The sequence below is a fragment of the Triticum aestivum genome, chromosome 6B (genome assembly GCF_018294505.1).
Source record: "Triticum aestivum cultivar Chinese Spring chromosome 6B, IWGSC CS RefSeq v2.1, whole genome shotgun sequence".
Taxonomy (NCBI): domain Eukaryota; kingdom Viridiplantae; phylum Streptophyta; class Magnoliopsida; order Poales; family Poaceae; genus Triticum; species Triticum aestivum.
In genome coordinates this window covers 652,024,605-652,033,107 of record NC_057810.1, presented here as the reverse complement: position 1 = coordinate 652,033,107, position 8,503 = coordinate 652,024,605, and positions in this window count along the sequence as shown.

Sequence of the window (8,503 nt, the reverse complement as noted above, 5' to 3'; positions counted from 1 at the left end):
CCGATCATCACGTGGTGTCTCAACACGAAGAACTTTCGCAACGGTGCATACTCAGGGAGAACACTTCTTGATAATTAGTGAGAGATCATCTTAAAATGCTACCATCAATCAAAGCAAGATAAGATGCATAAAAGATAAACATCACATGCAATCAATATAAGTTATATGATATGGCCATCATCATCTTGTGCTTGTGATCTCCATCTCCGAAGCAGCGTTGTGATCACCATCATCACTGGCGCGACACCTTGATCTCCATCGTAGCATCGTTGTCGTTTACGCCATATATTGCTTCTATGACTATCGCTACCGCTTAGTGATAAAGTAAAGCAATTACAGGGCGTTTGCATTTCATACAATAAAGCGACAACCATATGGCTCCTACCAGTTGCCGATAACTTCGGTTACAAAACATGATCATCTCATACAATAAAATATAGCATCACGTTTTGACCATATCACATCACAACATGCCCTGCAAAAACAAGTTAGACGTCCTCTACTTTGTTGTTGCAAATTTTACGTGGCTGCTACGGATTGAGCAAGAACCGTTCTTACCTACGCATCAAAACCACAACGATAGTTCGTCAAGTTAGTGTTGTTTTAACCTTCGTAAGGACCGGGCGTAGCCACACTCGGTTCAACTAAAGTGAGAGAGACAGACACCCGCCAGTCACCTTTAAGCACGAGTAATGTCTCGCGTAAGCGTACGCGTAATGTCGGTCTGGGCCGCTTCATCTCACAATACCGCTGAACCAAAGTATGACATGCTGGTAAGTAGTATGACTTGTATCGCCCACAACTCACTTGTGTTCTACTCATGCATATGACATCTACGCATAAAACTAGGCTCGGATGCCACTGTTGGGAAACGTAGTAATTTCAAAATTTTCCTACGCACACGCAAGATCATGGTGATGCATAGCAACGAGAGGGAAGAGTGTTGTCCACGTACCCTCGTAGACCAAAAGAGGAAGCGTTAGAACAACGTGGTTGATGTAGTCGTACATCTTCACGGCCCAACCGATCAAGCACCGAAACTACGACACCTCCGAGTTCTAGCACACATTCAGCTCGATGATGATCCCCGGACTCCGATCCAGCAGGGTGTCGGGGAAGAGTTCCGTCAGCGCGACGGCGTGGTGACGATCTTGAAGTTCTACCGTCGCGGGGCTTCGTCTAAGCACCACTACAATATTATCGAGGACTATGGTGAAGGGGGGCACCGCACACGGCTAAGAGATCTTGGAGATCAATTGTTGTGTCTTTGGGGTGCTCCCCTCCTCCGTATATAAAGGGGGGGGGGGAGGAGGAGAGGGCCGGCCAAGGGGAGAGGCGCGCCCTAGGGGGGCAATCCTACTCCAAGTAGGTTTGCCCCCCCTTTCCTATTCCAAGTAGGAGAAGGGGGAAGGAGGAGGTGGAGAGAAGGAAGGAGAAGGGGGGCCGCCGCCCCCTTCCCTTTCCCAATTCGGATTGGGGCAAGGGGGGCCGCGCGCCACCTCCTGGCTTCCCTCTCTCCTTTCCACTAAGGCTCATAAGGCCCAATAGCTTCCACGGGGGGGGGGGGGGGGGTCCGGTAACCCCCGGTACTCCGATATATATCCGATAACCCCCGGAACTATTCCGGTGTCCGAATATAGTCGTCCAATATATCAATCTTTATGTCTCGACTATTTCGAGACTCCTCGTCATGTCCGTGATCACACCCGGGACTCTGAACAAACTTCGGTACATCAAAACTCATAAACTCATAATATAACTGTCATCGAAACCTTAAGCGTGCGGACCCTACGGGTTCGAGAACTATGTAGACATGACCTAGAACTGTTTCCGGTCAATAACCAATAGCGGAACCTAGATGGTCATATTGGTTCCTACATATTCTACGAAGATCTTTATCGGTCAAACCGCATAACAACATACGTTGTTCCCTTTGTCATCGGTATGTTACTTGCCCGAGATTCGATCGTCGGTATCCAATACCTAGTTCAATCTCATTACCGGCAAGTCTCTTTACTCGTTATGTAATACATCATTTCGTAACTAACTCATTAGCTACATTGCTTGCAAGGCTTATAGTGATGTGCATCACCGAGAGGGCCCAGAGATACCTCTCCGACAATCGGAGTGACAAAACCTAATCTCAAAATACGCCAACTCAACATGTACCTTTGTAGACACCTGTAGAGCTCCTTTATAATCACCCAGTTACGTTGTGACGTTTGGTAGCACACAAAGTGTTCCTCCGGTAAACGGGAGTTGCATAATCTCATAGTTGTAGGAACTTTGTATAAGTCATGAAGAAAGAAATAGCAATATACTAAACGATCAAGTGCTAAGCTAATGGAATGGGTCAAGTCAATCACATCATTCTTCTAATGATATGATCCCGTTAATCAAATGACAACACATGTCTATGGTTAGGAAACACAACCATCTTTGATTAATGAGCTAGTCAAGTAGAGGCATACTAGTGACGTTAAGTTTGTCTATGTATTCACACATGTATTATGTTTCCGGTTAATACAATTCTAGCATGAATAATAAACATTTATCATGATATGAGGAAATAAATAATAACTTTATTATTGCCTTTAGGGCATATTTCCTTCACTTGTCGGTGTCACTCACAAAGGTTTGATGCTTGAAGTTGGCCTTCTACTCCTTTGTCGCACTAATCTGCAGCCTCTATGGTCTCACGGCCACACGCACGTAGTCCGGGTTGATGATACTGACCGCCGTTGTTGCCAATGTTGCACACAATGCTGCACTGCGTTTGCGTGACGACCACGAGTTTGTCTAAGGTGAAGGCCGCCGATGGAGGCATGAACAACACAAACTAGCCGAAACATAATGTAGTCATGACTAATGAAAGGGTGAAAATCGAACGGCTATGGGTTTTACCACCATGTTGGTTTTCTAAGCCTATTGTTATATTTCATTTTTCGGAACTTTATCAACTATGAAAACTATTCTAAATTTCCTTTTTTGTTTCTTTTATTCTGCCAAAGTAAACATAATGGCCGCTTAACTTATTTGGTGCACACGGATTGTGAAAAAAAAATCTACACATATGATATAATATATGATTCCAGAGTTGAGTGATGTATCTCTAGCATTGGAGTTTATGGTGGTTTACGAAGGCATGTATCTCATCGACCTGAACAACACATACTTTTATACGTCATAAGGATTCACAATGCTTTGCAAAGACTTAATAATATCTAGTGATGTAGCTTACCCAGAATTCACCTTAGAGCTGTTTTTCCGGGTTCCGATCCTCCTCAAGTATGTCCACCAGGATGGAGTCGACTGAGTTCAAGCATAAATTCCTGCCATCTCCTTGGCGAGGTAAGGGTTTCTCACCATGCGTGCAACACGATGAGATTTGGTGTCAAGAACGTCAGATCAAATCAAGGATTCAAAGGTGACACTTGCAGCTCTTGTGCATTGGTTTTTAGGGCACGCGCATGAAGAGTTCCCAGCTGTCATCGACAAGGTTAGGCCGGCTCCGGTAAAATAGTGGCGACTGTGGCGTCTCAATGACTCATTTTGAATGTGACAGTGGTCGTTCAGTGGTCCAAGGACCTCGATGTACTTTCTTTTATTTAAGGTGCTTTGTACTTGTTATGAACCTTTATAACACCTTGTTGAACACCTTTATTTATTTATAAATGTGGCCGTATGCATCGTTCTGATGCAGAGGCTGGGGAGTCGCCCCTTTTCGAAAAAAGAAAAAAAAATGAACCTTTATAATAAATCCGGGTCCTTTTTATGGAAAAAATACCCTACATAATTCACCGCACAGTAAGTTCACAATTCTCAACTCTACATAATTAACATAGTTGTGTCTCCGAGTAATACATGACACTATAACGAAGTACTAACCGAAAGTAATGGCACAAAGTTCACATCGTGATACTACACACTAGTTAACTAATTAGATATTTCATTGCTCCTCTGATGATTTTCCTTTCTTCTTATCTAGATCAAATATCAGAAAGGTTTGGGCTGCTAAAACTAAGAAACATGATATCGGATTTTGCCATTGCTCTTGCTGCTCGACATGTAGGTTAAAAGGAACACAACTTTCAATGATAGAAAGTGCCAAAACGATGGAGTAAAAACGATCGAAAGGTGTCAATAACAGAGAATTATGTATGATAAATGGATACTTGCTTACGTTTTTTATGTTGTAGCAAACTTAGAGTTCCTTCATGTTCCTTACACAAGTTCAAGCCAAACTCCTCAAGTGCCATCTAGAGGTGGGCCTTTAGGGATAGGTTGTGTTTTGAGCAAGAATGTTGTAGACGTGTGGTGAATGGATATAGCAAAGCTGGCATGCCGCACTCAATCGAAGCAGTGGATGTGGCTGTCTGCCACATGGACGCCGCCCGCTTAATATGGATGTGTTAGTTATCCATCATCGAACTAGAAGACAACGTCTAGCTATAGCTACATGTGTAGTTAGATATTTTTGTTTAAACTTTCACATTTTACCAATGTAAATGAATTCCAACATTTTATCTTATAAATTAAGTGTGGTGGGTACTTTTGGTTATTGGAACTGTGTGAACATAATTACACACGACTTCTTAGATAAAATTATCTATGATTCTAAACATATTCCATACCATGTGTCAATTTTAAATCACACAAGACACATCCAAAAGTTATGTGTGGGATGATTTACATATCACAAATGATTTTATAAATACAACTTTGTGCTATGTAGCACACATGTTTCATTTAAGCGAAACATGTGTGAGAGTTCAGTTCATCGCACACACTTCTTCAAGTAGAACTGTGTGCACGGAATGGCACACAATTCCCCCCTCCCCCAATCGTCCACGATGTGTTGGCTATCACACCATGTTTCATTTTCAGGCACATGGTTTTATTTTATAACATGTGCGATGCTTTCATCGCACATAATTTGACGCTAGGGTGTGTGATAGGTGGGGCTTAAAAGCACAGATCCACATTAGTGTGTGATGGTGATGGGGAGGGTGCCAAGGCAGCGCCTGGCCGGCGCAGTGGCGGGTGGCGTCGCAAGATTGGGGAAAGGAGGAGATGTGGCGAATGGAGGCCCGTATCAAGCTCCCAGGACACAGCCAGGCTAGAGCAAGCTAACAAGGGTCAGCAGAAGGAATGAAACGAAGTGATGCATAGTGCATTTTGGTGGAATCTGGCGGCAGTGGTGTGACGGAAACTACAGTGGTGGGACCAGGTGCCCAACGGTAGAAGGAAGGAGTTGGGTGTGAAACTTCTCCGACACCAAAAAATTGGAGGAATAGAGTGCACTCTATATTTCCTCCTCTCCCCCTATATTTTGAGGTGGTTTTTAGAGGGCCCTCTTAAAAAAAATTAGGGACACAAGGGGCTTCTAGAAAATATGAAGGAGTGGGTTGTCCTATTCTGACAATTTTTTAGAGGATATGGTTGGCTGGTCTAACAACCATATCCTCTAGATGATCTAGATGCATTTGGTTTATGGCCAAGGATTGCTGGAAGCCATTAAAGTGTTGGCGGTATATTGTTGCCTTGAAACTGCCGATTCGGAAAATTAGGAGGCCCCCGCGTTGCCTACCCCATGTGGATGGCGATCCACGCCGCCGCCACTATAGCCTCACCAACAACTCCAGCCTCCTCATTGTCGTCTCCTCCCTCCCTTCCTGGCTTCCCTCTACTTGGAGGTTTGTGTGGTACACTCTGGGTCAGCCCTGTACCAGCGATTGGTACTATTTAAGGTGGATTTTAACTATCGGGAGGCATCAACTCATAGCTTGAATGTGTGGCTATGTGAGGTGGCTCGGCCACCAGTGATAATAGTCTGCCCTCACCCTCGTCTCATATTGGATCTGGGCTGAGCGCATGGTATTGATGTTGTGGCGTTCTACGAGTGCAAGGCACCTTGATCTGCTCTTGGTGGCCGGCGCTTGATGCCCTGCTGTGCCAGTGCACCCCCGCAAGATCTGGCCACTTATCATGCTGGCATGTGTGCCCTGGGTGCTGGGTATGGCCACTCCTTCCATGTGAATTGCCATAGTCATCATAAGGTATTGGTAAGGGTTTCTCTCATCAGATATGATGATTGTTGCCGATGACTCGATTTAGTGAGGTTGCGGGATGCAGCCTGAACACCCTTTTGTGTGGTTTGGCGGCTCTCACTTCGGCCAGTCTACTTTTGGCGGTGAGGTCAATCTATAAATGGCGGTTTGACGCAGAGGATATGGTTGTGTAGCGGCATTGGTGGGATTTCTAGCACAACACATGTAGCTACTTGGATCGTGGAAAAGTGGTGGCGACAACGCATGATTGACATTGATACGGTGGTGCTTCTCAAGTACTCTAGTCTCGAGCTCTAGGGTGAAAACCCTAAGTCTTACCAAAGTTGGTTATACCTGGCAAGCACTGGTGGGATTTCTAGCCCAACACATGTAGCTACTTGGATCCTGGTAAAGTGGCGGCGACAATGCATGATTGACATTGATCTGGTGGTGCTTCTGAAGTACTCTAGTCTCAAGCTCCAGGGTGAAAACCCTAAGTCTTGCCAAAGTTGGTTATACCTGGCAAGCATTGGTGGGATTTCTAGCCCAACACATGTAGCTAATTGGATCCTGGAAAAGTGGCGGCGAGAACGCATGATTGCCATTGATTTGGTGGTGCTTCTCAAGTACTCTAGTCTCGAGCTCCAGAGTGAAAACCCTAAGTCTTGCCAAAGTTGGTTATACCTGGCAACGACGATGTCTTTGCACCGTTGCCTTGTTGAAGGCTTTGCTCGGATATGCTCAGACTTTTATTCAGGGCGAAAACCTAGACTCCGGCCTTTGGTGGTTCGATCCGGTGACGGCGACACTTGTGGGTCATTCCCTTCCTGAAGGTGTTGCATTTGAAGAACCTCTTTTTCCTTGTGTTCTCAAAAGATGGCTGGTGTGGATATGGTTGTTGTTTTAGTTTGCCGATCGTTGTGTTGATCGCTTCGGAGTATTTTTCTGTTTAGGCATAGCTTTGGTTTTTTATGACTTTGTTCTTGCCGGTGTGTTTTTTGTATGTGTGCGTTGATGTTGGTTGTGTGCATTCTAACTATGTAGAGGTCGGGTGTGTGCTCATTGTGTTTGTATCCGCTTGATGCTTCATTTCGAGTTAATAAAATTCATCCTTTGTCGAAAAAGTGCATTTGGTGCAGGCGTTTGCATCACTAATTTTAATTATATTGTTTTTTTAGAGAGGGAGTACAATATATGACACAATCTTAAACACACTGAACTGTGTGCTCGTTGCTGACGGCTGGACGGGAAGTGTTTTGTAGCAAGGCTCTGCTACGACGCTACGGTTAAGCACTGGAAATCATTGCCAGAAAACTATTTTTTGGGCATTCAATTGTCAGCGCATTCTCCTACTATCTTCTGCTCACCGGGATGTCGACATGTCATCGTTGGGTAACGTGACACTGGCCTCGGCCGATGTGCGGCACTTGCTGCTTCCGCCGAGACCTGCCATGCCCTAGTACAATGCGGACATGTCGTGCCCCGCGCACAGCGTGCCGTGCAATAATGTCACCCCATGCGCCGACTAGCACATCCGTCGGTGCACGGGGCATTGTTTGTGCGACAGCGTTATACTTGCACGATTACTATTTGGTTTTCTCCACTATCTCACCTCACCGACCATGCTAGATGAACATGCATCCCCGAGTCCACAAATAAACACATAGCTAGTGCCCACGGCCTAACTAGACAAACGTGTATATATAGAGAGAGGGGGTGGGAGATGGCATGCCGCGGGTACACAATTTTTTTAGGCTTGTTTTGTGTGAGCTTCCAAGACATGGAAATGATGGCGGTGCATGCTATGTATGCTGGTGGCCCGTAGCGGAGGCCCCGTATGCATGATGGTGGCTCTATGCATGATGGTGGTGCTCAAAGTGCATGCCCGTTGTTTCTCCTCCTGTAACATCGGCTCGTTTTCTTAGGGAAAGTATCAAGAGATAGCAGTCTTTACATGCTATCATGCTACAAACTTGTAAAATTCAAATTTAAATATGTCAAAAAATTCTGAAAAAAGCATGGCTGTTCACAACACATAAACAACCCTAAAAACTTCATATCGAAATTCAAAATACACAAGGAGAAAAAAAACAAATTCAGATGTGGATAGTGTCGTTTCTCTATGTCTGTGTCGAATTTCAATCTGATTTTTTTAGGGGTTGTCAACATGCGTGTTATGTTCTTGCAAAAAAAACGTGTGTGTTATGAACATCCATGTTCTTCTTCAGAATTTTTTGATAAGTTGAAATTTTAATTTTACAAGTTGGTAGCATGGTACCATTCGAGGCTTGGTATCATCCGATATTTCCTCCATTTTCTTGCTTCATGTCATCTTCCTTCTCTAGCCTGCTACACTGCATGCGGGCCCTACCGCCAGCTCAGAGCTCTACCCTAACTAGTGCCCCCCATTTGCAGCATCGTTGTTCCAATTAAGCTCAACAACACAACACTTG